Source organism: Drosophila elegans, unplaced genomic scaffold (assembly GCF_018152505.1).
Source record: "Drosophila elegans isolate 14027-0461.03 unplaced genomic scaffold, ASM1815250v1 contig_149, whole genome shotgun sequence".
NCBI lineage: Eukaryota > Metazoa > Arthropoda > Insecta > Diptera > Drosophilidae > Drosophila > Drosophila elegans.
In genome coordinates this window covers 17,328,349-17,346,524 of record NW_024545513.1, presented here as the reverse complement: position 1 = coordinate 17,346,524, position 18,176 = coordinate 17,328,349, and the positions used below count along the sequence as shown (strand labels likewise).

General features: G+C 35.9%; 1 protein-coding gene across 1 annotated transcript in view; it reads left to right on the top strand.

Annotated features, from left to right (window-relative positions):
• The first annotated feature begins 247 nt into the window (after positions 1 to 247).
• LOC108144619 (runt-related transcription factor 3) overlaps positions 248 to 18,176 on the top strand; it is a 38,291-nt gene continuing 20,362 nt past the window's right edge. Inside the window, 1 exon segment of the mRNA XM_017269664.2 lies at positions 248 to 1,068. The gene's annotated coding sequence lies outside the window, so the exon portion shown is untranslated.

The window sequence follows — 18,176 nt, the reverse complement described above, 5'->3', positions numbered from 1 at the left end:
GTTTTGCTTTTTTTGGAGAGCGTCGTCTTCTCGTCTCGTCTCGTCTCGCCTCGTTTCGTTTCGTATCGTATCCTATCGCATCGTATCGCATCGCATCGCATCGTATCGTATCGTATCGTCTCTCATATGTAGTGTAGTATGGCCCACCCACACTGTCGTTTGGAAATTTGAAAAGTTTTTTGTGTGAAAATTTCGAAAATTCGTGTGCGTTGTTATCATTTGCAATTGTGCCGTTAACCGGTTCAGCAGCAAAAACAAACGCACGGCGGCAACACATCCGAGCTACACACACACGCACACACACACACGCACACACTCGAGTCGTCAACCATTTGATACCAAATTCCCAATTCCGAATCCAAATCCGAAACGGATTCGTGTTTATTCGGTAGTGTCGGTAGGCAAGTGCAAACTGCAAATCGGGTGCGCTCAAAGGGCTCTCGGGAGGCGGCAATCGGCGAAGTTCGGGCCCAACACGAATTGCATCTCGGCAGCAATATCGCAGCACGGCAGCAACACCAGCAGAGCAGGCAGCTCTGGACATGGCCAGGTGCCCCCGAATGTGTCACTCTGCATTTTGACCACTAACGCGCCGGCTGTGCTTCCGTTGCGTTCCGTTGTGACTCGATTTCGATTTCGATTTCGACTTCGATCGGTTTGGATCCCCTACGTCGTTGCGTTTCTACCCCGCCGTTACGTGGCAAGCAAAAAAATCGCGGGCTGACAAATCATAAAAAAGTTATCATCATAAAGATCTATCAGATCAGCTAAACTGTCTTCAAAAATATATTAAAAAAAAAAAAAATTAGTTACACAGATCGTTTAGCAAAGAGATCTTACAAAACAGAGGTGCTGAAACAACCAGTTCATAAATACAATGTTGGCGCCAGCATTTGTTCAAGTTATTTGTTTTTTTGAGTGTGCCTCAGTCGGGCAATAAAAGATCGAAAGTTGCAAACAGTGAAGAGATCTAAGAGATATATATATATATGCAGTGCACAATATAAATACACTTGGGACATCATCAGTCGACCGAAGTGCACTAGGTGCCTCAAACAGGCCAAAAAGGTGAGTTCAGAGATAAATATACATTTATTCGGATACTACGTAATAACATGGTATTTTTCAATGCCCAAAGTTGGCAGATTATCTTTCGATTTAAGTATAAAAATAAGGGAATAAGGGCATTTTACTAAATTTTGTTTTTATTATTGGGAAAGAATGAAAATAAATCTTCTCAGCTATTTGCAACTAATTAAACAACACCAATGAATTAATATTATTTTATGATCCTGTTTTAAACATTCTCCACACAAAGAAATTTTTAAAATAAACATCAGATTTGTTATTAATTGTTTTCTAATTTATTTGATTGAAAGGACACTAAAGTCAAAGTTTTACCAGTTTGTCCTTTCCTTTGATGAAATGTTCTAGAAACTCTGAAACCAACTTTTCAAAATCTTATTTTGTATTTTAATTTATCAATTCTAAGTTGAACATCTGTTTGCCACATTTAAGCAATTTGAGAATATCTTTTCAAAGACATATAACATGGAAAAACTTTGGTTTATATTAATTTTTGATTTTCTATTTATAAATTGTCAGAAGCAAAGTTATAACCCTATGAAATCACATTTTAGTTCAGTTAATGGCAACTTAATAATTGTGAATCCTCATAAATGAAGACGATCATTGTTAAATACATATCGCTTATGAAAATTTAAGGAACAATTGTTATTTCCTCTTGATATAAAACAAAACCAAGAAAGGAAATTAATGCAGAAAGCATTTAATAACCCACTTGACGTGTTAAAAATTGCAACGGGCAGTGAGCAATTTTTACTTAATGTAATTAATTAAAATTTAACGTATTAATTTCGAGCTGGACAAATCTCATTGTGCAAGTGCGAATAAAGACAGCAATAATTGTGTGCATACGCGTAAATGCGAATAATATGATACCTTGGGAAACTCATTGGCGAACCGCACTTATGCACCACAAGTTCTACCGCGAAATTGATAATTCAACGGTTAACCAAACCGGTCAACAACTAACAAAAAAAAAAAAAAAAAAAAGTAAAAGTAAAAATAAAAAAATCGGGACAAAAAAGAGCGAACCGTGCTCCTGCGAGTGTAAAACGCTTTAAATCAACTTAACAGTTGGAATCGGATGAAAAAACTACCCACACAATAAATATAAATGTAAACAAAAATTGAGTTCAAAGAGGTTGAGGGAGGTTGAGGGATTTAACATAAACCAGTTGTATTGATCAAGAAAGATGTTTTAGTGTTCAGAACTTTATTATATTTCTTTTATAATTTCTATTATAAGATACAAATTATATGTATTAATATTGTTTTTAATAAAGCTGGTTTGACTTAACTATCAAGCGTAATTATTGTTTATAAATATAAACAGTAGTTAAGACCGAGGATGAAAGGCATTAATAACATTTAATCCTATAGAATATAATACAAACTAATAAGACAAATTCTTCGTTCTGTGTAGAAAATAAATCTTTCAATGGATATGATCACTTTTTAAGTATCAGTATTCAATTAAAAATAATTGGATTTATATATCAATATGCAAATTAAACGTCAGAAAAAATTACAAATACAAAATTGAAAGACAACAAAAAAAAGAGAAATCCTAATAAAAAGTGTGTATATTTTTTAAAACAAATTTATTTTTGATTTTGGAAAATACCTCTTTAGATGACGTTAAAAAATAGTAGATAATCAACAGGGATTCTGATTCTGCCCCGAAATGTGGGGCGTGTGGGCGTGGCTGGCAGTTAACTTAAGGGCCATTCGGTGGGCGGAAGGTTGAGGGGGCGGTGGGTAAAGGGATGGGAGTGGGCGGTATTTGAAAGTGGTCAACCAACTCGTTGACCGCAAAAGAGAAAAAATAATAAAATGAAATAAACACACGCAGACAGATAGGACAGATAAATGCATATGTATGAATATATATATTTGTATGTATATATATATATATATATACATGCGGCCTGGCAGTCAAATCACAAACAAAACAAACAATAATGCCAACAATATTTTCTACAGCCGGCGCTTAAATGTAGGCAATGAAATTATTTTTTCCCCATTTCATATTTTCCTGCGTGCTTTTTTTTTGGCGCTGCTAATACAATGCGACAGTTGAACGTTTCATTTTATAATGTTTAATTTCATTTATATTTATTGCAAAATGTTTAGTTTTTTATTCCTGTCCGCTGATTGGCCAATTTGAAAGTCGCTAGTTTTTGTTAAAGTTAATGATTTGTTTTAATTTGCTGGAATTATTGACAGTTTGACAAAATGGCAGACTCAATAGAAAATTCCTATTGGTTTATTGATAGAAAAATAATTAATAAGCTAGCTTAAGGGAATTTAAGCAATTTCAGAACAAATTAAAGAACATATTAAAATGATGTAGTTAAATGAAAATGATTTGTAATAAAATTGGCTTTAATTATTTGAGTGTTTTGTTTTACTAAACTATTAATTTTAAAGTAGTTTTCGCTTTTTATACAATTCTAAGGATATTGAAATTTTATAGAAGTTAAAAATAAGTCTAAAATTTAATCCACAATTTATAATAAACAATTTGAAAAAAATAAGGCATAAAGTAAAGTTAATTTTTTTAATTAAAAATTGTTTTACGGAAATAATAAATAATAGTTAAACAAAATTTGAAATTTAAAATAAATCCTTTCTTTTTTCCATACTACTTAAATAAAATATGGGTAATATTGTAATATTTAAGATATTTTTTATTAAAACTTAATAAAATTAGAGAGAAAATATATTTGAAATCCGGAATAAGCACCCAAATTTAAGAAATATTTACTAGTCAATTTCTTTAATTTCTTTGTCAAAACCTATTTCAATTTCCTTAACTATTTCACGTATTGTGTCTTAATTAAAAAGTGCAAACCATTTTGAAAAAAGGTGAAGGGTGTGGAATTTGTAGAATTGGTGAGATATATATATTTATGAGGGTTGCTTGCAATTATATTGTGCATTGTGATGTTGTTGTCTTTCGTCTGGGCGTTGAGTTTTTTTTTTTTATTTTTTTTGTTTTTTTTTTTTTTTTTTGTGTGAGTGCAACTTTTATCGATTTAAATTAAAAACGCATTGCTGCAAATTGTAAAAATTATTGTGTGCGTTTGTCCGATTTTCCAACTGTCTGTCTCGCTGCATTTTCCCCAGCCAGTTTTGCCAGCGTAGTCGTTCTGTGTGTTGTTTGTGTGCCAGGAAGCGCCGGCACATTAAGTTGGTAGGCCGTGTTGTTGGACAGCATCCTGTCCCCCATGTCCACCACGCTTTCCACCCGCCACACCGACATGTCCATGTCCACATCCACATCCACATCCACATCCACATCCATGTCCATGTCATTGGCCGGGGCAATGCGGAAAATCGCATTTTCTCATTTGGCTTCTGTCAGGCAAAAATATCAAAAGCGCGTCGCGAAATCTCGTTTATTTTTCACACGCATTTCTGACATCCCCCGACGGATGCACATCCTTCGTCCTGCGAGAGCAGCGACGAAGAATCCATCGAAGTCTGACGACATGCTGGCCAATTCTTCGTCGTCTCACGCAAATTGGCTTAAAGTCGTTCGATCTGCGGTCGTGTTGCATCGCATTGAATAAAGGACTACCTCAGTACGGAGTCGTCTTTTACTATTTGATTTACTTCTGTTGGCATTTTATGAAGTTCTGCGAGTTGTTGCGTATACGCCGTGGTGGCACGCGAAACTGTTTCATTGGATAAAGAGGTGGAGTCGATGTGTGTTTAAATATATAGTTATATATTCTATTTCAAAAAGAATGTAAAATAAGTGTTTAAGTATTAATTTGAAAAAAAAAAACTTTTCAAAGATTTGAATTAATGTGCTGTTTAAAAAGTGCTTAAGAATTCGCGTTTCGATAATTCATTACTAATTCTTAAAATTAGCCAACATTCAACATATCTTAAACTGTCGATTTCGCTGCCTTTAAAAATTCACGCCGACCTGCAATCTGTGATGTTCTATTTAAAAATGCGCAAGCTGTAAGAGTTAATGCAATGTTCTGGATGCAACGCATTAATGTCCTGGCCGCCATTGCAGGAGGGCTCCTGAAAAATATATAAGTATGTGCGGGCATATGTATATTTATATATGAGCGGGCAACAGCGCACACAATTAATAAGAATTACAAGTTGTATGATGAGGGGGTGGTTGGTGGCTATGTGTGTGGATGTGTGTTTGTGCGGGCTTATCCGCATCCTGCATCCTGCATGTGGGGGCGTGGCAGCAACTGCAACAGCAGCAACAGCAACAGCAGTGGCAGCAACATCAGCAGCAGCAACAACAGCCGCACAAGTGCTAATGACTTAATAAATCATCGCGTGCGACAAAGAAATATATGGGATATATGTTCCTGGTCGGTCGCTCCCCAGCAGCAACAACCGCAGCCAGGAAGAGGCGATGGTTTGGGCATTGCTGAGGTCGTGATTGGATCGACAAACAAAAAAAAAATGAACAGAAAATATACGAAAATGTTCGGGGGCGTAGGCGGAAAATAAATGCATAATTCAATGAAAATCCAGCTGAAATTCCTTTAATCCTCAATATTCATTAAAAAATATGAGCCGACCTCATGATGTTGCTGCCGTGTTATTGACGTTGGCGTTGTTTTTGCCGAAGTTGCTGATGATGATGATGTTGCTGCTGATCTGTCTTTTCTTGTTAAGTCTTCATATTGTTGGTCACAACGAAATACCTTTATTTTTTGCCAGTTCATTATGGTTTTTATATTTTAAGCTCATTAGTTGATTCCTGCGATGGCTTTTTTTAACTTTATTATAATTAAAATGTTAAAACCAATTTTAGGTGCGTACCCTTTTTTCCCTTAATACAGTTTTATTTACATTTTGCCTTTTAACGTTATTTTGTCGGTAATTATAAAAATGCTTAAGAGTTGTTTAATGATTTTAAGCTAATAAATATAGTTTATTGTTTTATAATTATGGATGCATTTAAATTTTTGTATGCATATACTGTGTTTTCTTATCTCGTTTTTGCGGCTTCTTTCTTATAAAATATGAAAATCCTTCATCTTATGTTTTTTATGCTTGTGCTACAGATTTATTTTATTTTTTGTGAATATTCTTAATTAATTTTTATTTCTTATTTAATTTGTTAAAATATCTTACTCACATATTTGTCAAATTTTTTCATACCGATCCTACCGACTTAATTTCCGCATTGCCTGCTCTTTTTATGTCCTTTTTCAATTAAAGCCATTTAAAAGCGGAGCCAGCAAATTTTTGCTGCCGCGAACATCTGATGTTGCTGCTGGTTTCTGTGGCCAAAGGGGCAGGTGCAACACCGTCCCCACTCATTACATCTTTATGTGCTTGAGTACATAATGTGCGGAGTACATAAGCTTAATCAGCAACTTAAATGTGTCGTGTGGCAGCAAGGATTTAATGCGCGACCGACCCCCTCTACACCTTTCCCCCAGCTCACGGCTCGATTTTCCTCACTTTTCCGGCGATTTTTCCCTGTGCGGGAAACTTTTGCTGTCCGGCCATTTGCACGTTACAAAAATTAATTCGATTTGCTGCCCGGCGGTCATTTTAATCGTTTGCCGTCGTGCGGTGCCGTTTAATGAAAGGACGAAAACCAGGACACACTCGCGTTCGGGCGGCCTGCAATGCAATTAAAAATTAAAAACGTGAGCAAAATGCATAATGAGCTCTCAAGCAACACTTCATTAACGCGTTTTCTTTGCAGTCCCCATTTCTCCCTCCTCCACCTTTAATTTCCCTGTCAAGATAAGTTACACTCCTTTTTTTTTTGCCGACGAGTCCTGCGTGTGTCCTGCACTTCGCATTGATGGGCGACAAAATGTTAACAAGCTGTTGAAAAATTGGCAAACAGGTCAGAATGCGTAACCAGAGAATGGCTCCCAACACACCTCAGTCGCCCTTTTCCTCCTTTCTCCGCCACTTTCTCCACCTTCTCCGGAAACAGTTTGGACAGCAGACCAAGAGTAAATGAGCCATCCGTGAAATGGGGCAACGAATGTGGGATCACCTGCAAAAGCTCTTAAAAATAAGAACTTTACAAAATCTTTGATGTGAAAGAACAAAATATGATATGGGATCAACAGAAAATTGATTAAAAAGAAACAAAATGCAAATTAGTTGGAAGCAACAACAAAGGGTTCTAAGCTTTAGATTTGAGTAAGAAAAGAAAATATATTTATGATATTATTTCATAAATATATTTAACGCAATAATATGTATTTAAATATTGTATATATTCTTAGATAACTTATGTTAGTTTAAGTGTTATTAAATTAAACATTTTAGTTATAGCCATTACCCATAAAATTAAATAAAAAGTTAATTTTATTAAAGTCTGTTCCTTTGAAAGCATATTAAAATTGAACAAAAAAAAAAATTTAGACTTTTTAAGTGCTAAACTATAAAACTCTTTTTAAATTAAAATAAAAACTTATTTGTGCCACTATTTAATGTTTAATTTTGATATGTATTTTATAGTTACAAAAAAAAACAGCTAAAGTTCAATTAAAATGGATTTAAATTGGGCAAAACCTATTTTAATTAACTGTACAGGCTGTGATTTACGTTAATAGCAACCTGAACCTTGACCGCATCGAGGGTATCGCTTTATCATGCAACTACTTAAGCAGCGTCATAAATTTACACGCCAGTCGAACAAACAATGCCCAAAAAAATGAAAAACCCTGACCGATGGCCACGGCACGGGGATAATCGAGCTGGGGTGTGGAAAGAGGAAAAAAAACAGCAGGGGATGAGGTGGCACCCATTCCGCAGTTCGTGGCCTCAATGTTGGCCTCAAAATGCAAAACCCCAAAAAGGAGCAAAGTGCAAGAGTGGAAAAGCCTTGCACGTGATTGTCAACAAGTTTGACTGCAATGGCTTGGAAAAATCGGGGGAAATGTGGGGAGGCGGAAAAAGATGGACCTTGCAGTTTGTTTGCCATTCCGCTTCTCTACTCGTTATTTATTTTTTTTTTTTTTATTGATTTTTCTTTGCCTGCTTTTTTGCGCTGCTTTTTGCATGTGCGCATATTACGCATACGCCGCGTGTGCAACGGAAACCAGGCAACTGACCAAACGCGTCCTGAAAAGCACCATCACCATCGCCATCCTTCAGCACCCCCCACCGCACTTAACCCCACACAGCCCAGACCCTTAACCCTTGTTTGTCGGTCTGCGTTTGTACAGCTGTCAGACAAGCTCTGGCTGCAATGGGTTGTTGCCCAAAAAGGCATAATAAAAGCGTAACTGTTCAGTGAAAAATATATAAAAAATATATATGGTATGTGCAAAAAGGGAATCCAGCACAGAGTCCAGAAAGAGGAGCAACAAAAAATTACCCGCGGAACACGCGTGTTCTCTCATGTTTATTATTGCAGCAACAAATTGGTGGGGGGGATAAAAAGAACCCAACTTAACCCCCTCACAATTGTTGCATTGTTGCACTCGCATCTTTGACAGACAGAGAGTGTAAAAAACCAAAACAAAAAAAAAATACCAACGAAAAAAAATTGACCACCAAACAACTCACCTGCCACACCCATCTCCGCCCCTCTGGGGGTATATGTTTTCTCTGTTTTGGGCCTTTTGTTGGTGGCAACCACATATTTGGTTGCTGATTTTTGGTTTCGTAATTTTTCCTACCCACAATGCAACAGCGGCAATTGTTGTTGCATTTGTTTGGACCTTGTTTTTGTTTGCGTGTGTGTTTGGCGGTTTTTCACCTTCTTTTTCTCCTTTTTTTCCCCCCTATTTTGGGTCTACAAATTATAGCGAGTTGTTTAAGCCGGAGTTTCCTTTTCCGTTTTTTTTTCCCAGGGTTTTCGGTGGATTTCACAATGCTGGCTGGACGGGAAAACTGTTGATTGGTTGCGATTTTTGATTGTAATAAATGATGAAATGATTGGGACTCACACATTTTCAGCGAGTTCTCAAGAAAATTATATAATTATATTAATGTTTAAATAAAAATAAGTAGCATTCTCTTTTTCGTTCTTAATGGTGCGCTTAATAGATGTGTTTGAAATGATTTTAAAAGAAATGATTAAGAAAAATATGCCTATTTGAAAATCATACAAAAGAGAAGAAAAATGAATTGAAAACCAAAAAAAATTTGCTAACATCAACTTTTTATATTTTTACTTATCCAATTATTTATAATTCATAAATGTTTATCTCTTAAATTTATGAATGTATTTTAATATTCTTTTGTCCGTTCTTAGCTCTTAATTAAAATGTATAATCATATTTTTTACTAGGCCACAATTTGCAATGACAAAAATCTTTCATCCAAAAGTAGTCAAGCATAGCCCCCCCCAAAAAACAAAATGTAAGTATGCTGAAATCCCACTCAAGAATTGCCCCACATGTGTCATTTTCAAATGCAGTTCCTGCTTCTGCATGCCAGTTAATTATTTCCTGTCAAATTGTTAGTTTTTCCCTGCAACAAAACTCAATACATCAATTGCCATTGCAGCTGCAACTCCATCATCGGCTATATGTGTGCATTCATACTATATATATATATACGTCTAACATATATATATGCCGTAAACTGGGCAATAAAAATATTTACAACAACAATCATAGCAAAGGCTTTTTGGGTCTACCAATATTATTCCACACAACTTCAAACCCACAAAATGTTGGTTAGTTTTTCGTAATAACTTCAAATCTGCACTTGCCACTTTGTGTGTGTGGAAAATTGGACGGGTGTGGGTGTGTATGTGTGTGTGTCGAAAAAGTGAGGGAAATGGGTGCAAATGTGAGAGTTGTAGCCCTAAAACGTAACATATATATATTTATATATACCTACATATATCCACACAAAACGCCTCCCACGGGCCCTAAAAATTTCAAATGGCATAGAATTTTGTGTTCAGGTTTTCCAGATTTGTTGCTGTTGTTGTATTTTGGTTTCTGGTTGGCCATTCGGGGTGTAAAAATAATTTAACTAAAAATTGCACACAAATATCCCTCACACACAGTCACCGCAAAATGTGTGGGCGGATACGTGCCCCCCGATTTCCGGAGGTGCGTAAAATACAACGCAGGCATAATAAAATCGGGTCTGCAAAAATGTGCAACAAGGAGGCAAAATGTATGAGAACATACAAGTAGGAACAAAATTTTCAAATTTATCAATCAACTACTAATTAAGATACCAATTGATATTTAAATAACATTATTTTAACTTTGAGATTGTTCTTATGTGCTTTATATATAAGAGTTTGAACAATGAAGAACAAGAAAATTATTTAATAAAAAACAATATTGTAACATTTCTCACAAAAATCCTATCTCACAAATAAATTTTTGACAATGACCTAAAATCATTTAAAAATAAGATGGTTTTATGTTTCTGTTTTACTAGAATCTAAAGAAAGTTTTTTTTTAAACAATAATTTTGAAATTTAAATACATTTTTAAAAATGCAGGCTTAGTCTCAGTGCCTTCTTGTATATTTATTTTTATCCGGAGTGTATAAAAGCGTAGGATTTAATGAGCAGGTTCGACTACAAAAGAAAAGCGACAATCATGTTTAAATGAAGCTTGTCTCACATTAGCATTATTATATTTTTTTTTAATTATTACTTAAATGTTGCCTCTATTGCTAATGATTATTTTATATATTTTTATTAACACAAAAATCCCATTTTATTTTTTAGTATCATATAAGTAGTAATAGTATATAAAACACATAGATAAATATTAAAGCGTGGATATTGATAATTTGGACAGGACATTTTTTATCAGCAATATGTGCTGTAATATGAAAAAAGACCAAAACCTAATAGGTTTTATTTTGATTAAAGTATGGGGCGAGACAATTCGATAGCTTATAGCTTAAATATAAAAGATAAATGAAGAAGTGGGTTTTTGTTTTAAATTGTTAATTTTAACTTAAGTTAACTCAATTTTTTATAATCATCTCCTCTAATCATACAAAAATTGGCCTAATCTACCCACTTAGATATATATAATTTGTTTTTCCTTAAGATATAATAAAATAAATATCAAAAGAAATTAAAAAACAAACCAGCAAAATTATCTAAACAAGACGGAAACGCTAGACCATCCCCCAGCCAGCAAAAACAAAAAACTGACCACTCACACGTACACACACAGACGCCACCCACACTCACACTCACAAACACCGACACTCATACACTGATACACTCAAACGTTGAGACTGCAATGGCCTGCATTTTTTTTTGGGGGGCGGGGTTGCTGCAGAAAGGACATTTGAGTGGAGAAAGGACTTTTTGCGAGAGAACAAGGCTCCACATGGAGTTCAACCCTTGCCGCCTGTGTGTGTGTGTGTGTGTGTGTGCTCGAGTGTATGTATGGGTGTTTTTGAGTGAGTGAGTGAGTCTGTGTGGGTGGGCTCCATGTGTGCGAGTGCGAGTGCGAGTCCTTAATTTGCTAATTGAGAGCCTGCAACGGCGCATTACACTGTGGACAAAGTGGCGAACTGAGCGGAAACTCAGTCCGTGTTGAGTGGAAAATGTAAATTGCAGGGCCAAAAGTAACTCAAAACAAAAAGAGTCATAAAAAAGGGGGGATTTAATTTGGTTTTATTTTTTGTTTTTCACATCATCAAAGGCGGCAAATGAGGGAACACTCAGGGCCCCCCACCTCCGCACATATGTCTGTCTGAAATGGGATCCAATGGGATTTGCTTAGCCAAGACAACCGAAATGTCTCAGCACTTGCCAACTCAACTCGGAATTAGTCTAAGATTCCAACTCAGACACTGCGCTCGCCCCTCAAAAACCGCCTTTTCAGAGGCTCCTCCCCCTAAGACAAAAAATAATATAAAAATAGTGGCAACGAAGAGCTTTTCAAAGCAAAAATGATGGTTTTTTTACGCTAAACTAAAGTGATTTGTTTTTATTTTAAACACATTTATTTTAATACTTTTTACAAGTGTTTGAAATCATAGTTATTGAAAGTGAAAGAAAATTTAAACGTGAAAAAAATGCATTTGCAAAGTAGAGTTTTTGCAAATACTAATATTTAAATAATATACCAAAAAAAAATTTCAGATAAAATATATGTGACTCATAGTGAACTAAATTTAACAATCACATACAAGCGAAAAACAATCAAAATGAAACAGATTTAAAAAAATTTGAGTAAGTAGGAAATTATAGGAAACCAAAAACATTTACTTCTTTCTTGCAACTATTTAAAAAATTGGTAATGTTACTTGAGTAAAGAGATTTTGTGTTAAACTATCTTTAAACAATAACATGGCAAATGGAAAATATTGTGTATTTCTATCTTAAGAGCTTAATAACTTTAATATTTTTAAATCTGACTGTTTAAAAATCAAAGAAATTTTGGTTGTTGCTTTTCTTTAAACGCGATATATGTTAGCTACATTTTAGAGAGCATAAATATTTTGTATTCTTATCGGAAGTTACCTGATTCTTAGTCACAATTTTTTGGGCTTAGCCCTTTGAAACTATAAAAATAAGGGCAAAGCCAATAAAATGCTTCGAATTTCACCATCAATTTAGCATTGTGCCATGAGTAATCTCCAACTTCCCCGTTTTTGTGCCACACTTTTTATGGGCGATTTGGTTGGGGGCAAAACAAAGGCATAAACAATTTCCCACCACCCGAAATCTCCCTTTTTTTTCTCTTCGACGATCAAGTGCATTTGTTGTTTGTTATTGCAGGAAATTTAATTGCCATAAACATAAACAAAATAAGCGCAGCGGCCAGAGATCATTGCTCATAATTTTGTGTATTTATAAAGACATAAAGCCAGGAGATCGTTAAAAATATGAAATGTATCAAAGGCGGCGAAGGCGGCGAAGGAGACCACCCAGGAAAAACGGGGGAGGGGCGGAATGAGGGGGATTCATTTAAGAAACATACGTATTTTTGGTGTTTTTATTTTTTTTTTTTTCATACAAATAGGGGAAATGGAGCTCCAGTTTGCGCCATAATTAAACCGAAAACGAACCGAAAACCGTAGCTAACCGGAATGTTGACTGCAGTTGACAAGATGTCATGCAAAGTGCAATTTCCCCGTTCATTTTCCGGATGGGTGTGGGCGTGGCGGGGTATGTGCTGTCAAATGCTTAACATTGCAGGTGGGTTTTTCGCACTTCCGAGAGTGTCGAGCAATCAGCAGCAATTTGACAAAGTCCAGACGCTGGCTTAACACCCATTTTGCAAGGTGCATGGTTGAGGGGATCAATGGGGGGATGGTTGGGAAAATTGAAGGCATGACATAAGGGGGTCCTTGGGTCACATCCGTGTCAAAACAATGTACGCACTAGAAGTCATTTAATTTGTTAAACTCGGTGATTTGGACACACTCTCTGCAAATGGGGGAGAAATATGCAGCCCCTCTCTTTCTCATCGCCTACACCCATCTCCTTCACTGAGGGCTGGCATGTCAATTGCTTTACCAAAGGGTTAAGGTTGGGCGGCCATACCATGTTTGCAGAATGCGACACATGCCATACATTGGCGATAACATATTACACTGCTCAGCAGGTCACCATTTTCGTTCATGTTTAATTCAATATACTCAATATATCCAAAAATTAAGTGTTTGCCTTATTTTCTTACTTTATGAAATTCAGCATGTTTGTTTATCTTTAATTCGTAACTCATTGCTTTCTATTATCAGTTTAATATACAAAAAAATATGTCAAATTTCACGGTTTTCCTACTTTGCTACAATACGGAATATAATTTATATTCTATTTTCTTTGATTGATTCTTCTCCGATTTAAGCTATATAATATAAAAGCTTTGCTTGGCCAGTTTACAACAAAAAGAGCTCAAAAACTCCTTTTTTGTGCGAATAATCCTAGTTTAGATTGGCCAACTATGATTTTCGCCCACAAATATCGGTTTTTAGGCTATATTAATAAAAATAGTTGACCAATAATGAATTGTCATACCTCGATGAACTCTTAACTCCAAGTTTATTGGCATGAAATGACAAATTTTTTGCAGCGATTTGAATTCATTATATTAGACCCAAACATAGAGATGAATTAATAAAATAACAAAAAATATATATCATTATTGGCTTAAAAAGTTTTTGTTCTTCTGTAAAGAACTCTTCAACAATGTGTTTAAATGAGCTCCAAGTGCTGGCCAAATGTGGTGGCACGTTTTGACAGGACAACGACTGGAATGCACAATTCCTGGATAGACAGTGTTGTCTGAAGGTGACACACGTAGACAGGACTCAGAACTCAGGATGGAGAACGTCATCCGTATGGCAGCCTTGCAAGTTGCATGTTGCATGTTGCAAGTTGCTAGGGTGACGATGGGGCTGCGTCTGCGGTTGCTGCTGCTGCTGCTGCTGCTGTTTTGCAATTGCAATTGCGATTGCAATATCTGCCCCTGGCATCGTTTGTGCATTTAAACAATCTAACGCCCCGGGTGGCAATGTGGGGAAGGGGTTAACGTTGACTGCTGGGCGCTACGGAAATGCAAATTATGTTATGTGTCAAGTAACCGGAAAATGAGTATTAATTGCCGTTGAAATGCAATATTGCACTTAAGGTGGTGCCGAATTAAGTGATTGAATGGGCCACCGTGAACTTAAAGCGGCATAAAGCGGTGTGAAAACAATTGTGTTAACTGGGCGTGGAAAACAGGGGAAAGTGGGTGAAAGTGGGCGAGTTTGGGGGACTGGGGGCGTGGCCACATGCATTTCACCGCAAACGAGCCACTCAACGAGTATTTCAAAATAACAGACAGCCGCAGCCGGGGCTGACCAGCAAAACCAAATGAAACCAAAACCAAAGCCGACTTCATCAACAATAAAAACAAAAGCAAAGGCGGCAGCAACTCGCAACACTTGGTGCATGTTGCAGCTACAACGGCAACAACGGCAGCAACAGCAGCTGCTCAAAATGCAATTTTTCACTTTACGCACAGGCCAGTGCCAAATCCAATCAAGCCTCAAAAATGTTAAACGCCTCCAACAGTTTTTGGCCACCCATTTTCGGGCCTAGTCCTTGCTGGCTTAAAAGCAAAAGCCAACGGCCAGCTCTGCGGGCATAGGCAAACAAACAAGGACACCCGGCAGTCGGGTGTCGGCAAGCAGGCCAAGGATGTGGAACTCCGGACACGAGGACCTCAGGACAGCGGCCAGAACAGGCTGCAATCTGGACTTATTACGCCACTTAAAGCTTAAGCATAACACACAGACAAGTCCTCCGCAAAGTAAGAGGAGCAGGCGAAGTCACGGCAAGTCCTGGGGATTCTCATTTGAATGGGGACTACCCTAAGGACCAATTCGTATGCCAACCGAAGAATTTTAAACTTATTCAGTCATAAGTCAGGTTTATGCAAGGATTATAACAAAACCCCTTAAGAATATCTAAATAGCACCTTGGGAAAAAATTAAAATAAAACGCAAATCAAACTAAATTCTGTACAATAAAATAACATAAAGATCAATAAAAGTAAATACAAAAAAAAAAGTGATAAAAAGCTTTAATTAGAACTCAATTTTAAACTCAGTCTTCAAACTAATTGAGATACCTCAATGAAAATCAGATTTTTTTAAGGCTTATAAATAAATATAAGATTTAAAAATATATTAAGTCATCAGGTTTTTTTTTAAGACTTAAATAAATAAATAAAAGGTTTAAAAATGTATTAATTAAATCTTTAGAGGGTTATTTAATAAATTGAAAATGAGTTTTTGTATGTTGAGTTAAACTAAAATATATAGTAAATTAATCTCTAAATATGAATTTAGTATAATATTACTTTATACAATTTTGAATTTGAAATTTTGTTTGGCTTTGTGTGTTTGAGTTGTATATACATTTTAATTTGTTCAATTTTAGTTACCTTATTATTACATTTGCATATTTATAGTAGAATAAAAGTAAATTATATAGATTAAATCCGTACCATATATTATTGCTTAAGGAGCTAAAAGTAAACTCCTTGTATCTTGTATTATGCAGAGAAAGTATACTTTTAATGCTTAGCTTCCTTGCATTTGTTGTTTCTTAACAACTTCCAATTAAATGAGAATGAAATTCGTGTCAGCATTTCTTGTCCTTAACTAGCTCACTTATCAGCAAATTCACGCCTAAATAAAGTAAACTCCTTGTATCTTAATAAAGGAAAATAATAAATTAATAGTTACTTAACTTATACTTCACAGAAAGAGTAAACATATAAAGTTAAGTATCCTTGTCTTCATTGTTTCTTAACAAATTGAAATTGGAATTAAATTCCTGACATCATTCGGTGTCCTTAACTAGCTCACTTATCAGGCAAATTCACGACTAAATCGTGGCCCCAGGCCAAATTTAACCCCAAGCTGACAAAGTGCCTCGTACCTAGGTGCTGCCAGTCGAGTGCCCCCTGTACAGTATCACTCCCGCACTCCTTCGGTCTCAAATGTCGTCACATTGTCGCCTCAAAAGGACACCCACTCCCAGGGGCATGTCCTTGCCGTCTCCTCGTCGTTTGTCGTATGTCGTTTGTCGTTTATCAAATGGCCAACGCTGCGCCGCCGGCCGTCGGCTAAGTGACAAGCAAAACCGCGAATTGACCAGAGAAAGTCCCAGGCTCCGGCTCCGGCTCCGGCTCCAGCTCCAGCTCCTCCTGCATCTGTATCTCCATCACCATCTCCATCTCCAGTTGCAGCTGCAGCTGCAGTGGTTGGATGCACTCGCAGGATGCAAGGACCCAGAGTTAAACGTGTGCCTGCACACTTGCACTGCCCAAATTAAAGGCACATTCAAATATTTGGAAACAAATTTTCCTTGGAAAAAAATTGATATTATTTTTGTATATCTGGCAATGCATATCCAAAAAGCAATATATAATCTAAGCTTATTTCTAAAAAAAACCTTTTCAAAGTCTTTAACCCTTTTTTTTTTTAATTTCGTAGGCCATTAAGAAGTTATCTTTTTAACGTTATAAAATATATTAAATAATGCCCAAATTAAAGGCACATTCAAATATTTGGAAACAAATTTTCCTTGGAAAAAAATTGATATTATTTTTGTATATCTGGCAATGCATATCCAAAAAGCAATATATAATCTAAGCTTATTTCTAAAAAAAACCTTTTCAAAGTCTTTAACCCTTTTTTTTTTTTAATTTCGTAGGCCATTAAGAAGTTATCTTTTTAACGTTATAAAATATATTAAATAATGCCCAAATTAAAGGCACATTCAAATATTTGGAAACAAATTTTCCTTGGAAAAAAATTGATATTATTTTTGTATATCTGGCAATGCATATCCAAAAAGCAATATATAATCTAAGCTTATTTCTAAAAAAAACCTTTTCAAAGTCTTTAACCCTTTTTTTTTTTAATTTCCTAGGCCATTAAGAAGTTATCTTTTTAACGTTATAAAATATATTAAATAATTTAATCAAACTTTAATCTTTTATAAATTGAATATCCTGGGAATTGTTTTTAAAAATCTTTTTAAACTTAAATGTAAATATCAGATTTATACTATACATACCCATAAGGAAAAACGAACTTTTTGAATATTTAAATCAATCTTGAAGCAATTATTAATATATTGCCAAAGGATTTTTTCCATTATGGAATAATTTGTAAGTCCCTAAAAACTTTAAGATCTCTTCTCTTATAACTTCTCTAATTCGAATCAAGGGTCTCAACAAAAAGTTTAAAAATTTGTAAACAAATATTTAGTACATTCTTCCCCATTTGATAACGTATTTTTTTTGCTGTGCACACGCACTGAAAAAGTGAGTGAGTCAGGACCAAGGACGACAAGGACGACAAGGACGAGCACAAGATGCGTGCCCGTGTGTGTTTTTTCGGGCTCGAGGATCGAGGGCCGGGGGCCGCCGTGTGAACATGGGTTAAAAGAGGGGCAGAGGGTTTACACACAGGATTGGGCATTGTTTTGGCCGAAAGTTGACCGAAAACTTGGCATTGTTGGTTGCTCGCTTTTGGGGCTTGGGACGGACAGGACGAGGATCCAAGAGGACGAAAGGATTGCATTGCACTGCATTGGATTGCCGGCAAGACTGCAGTTTGCACTTTTTTTTTTTGTTTTTTTTTTGCTTTTTCTGTGACTGGGGAATTGCAGTTTGCAG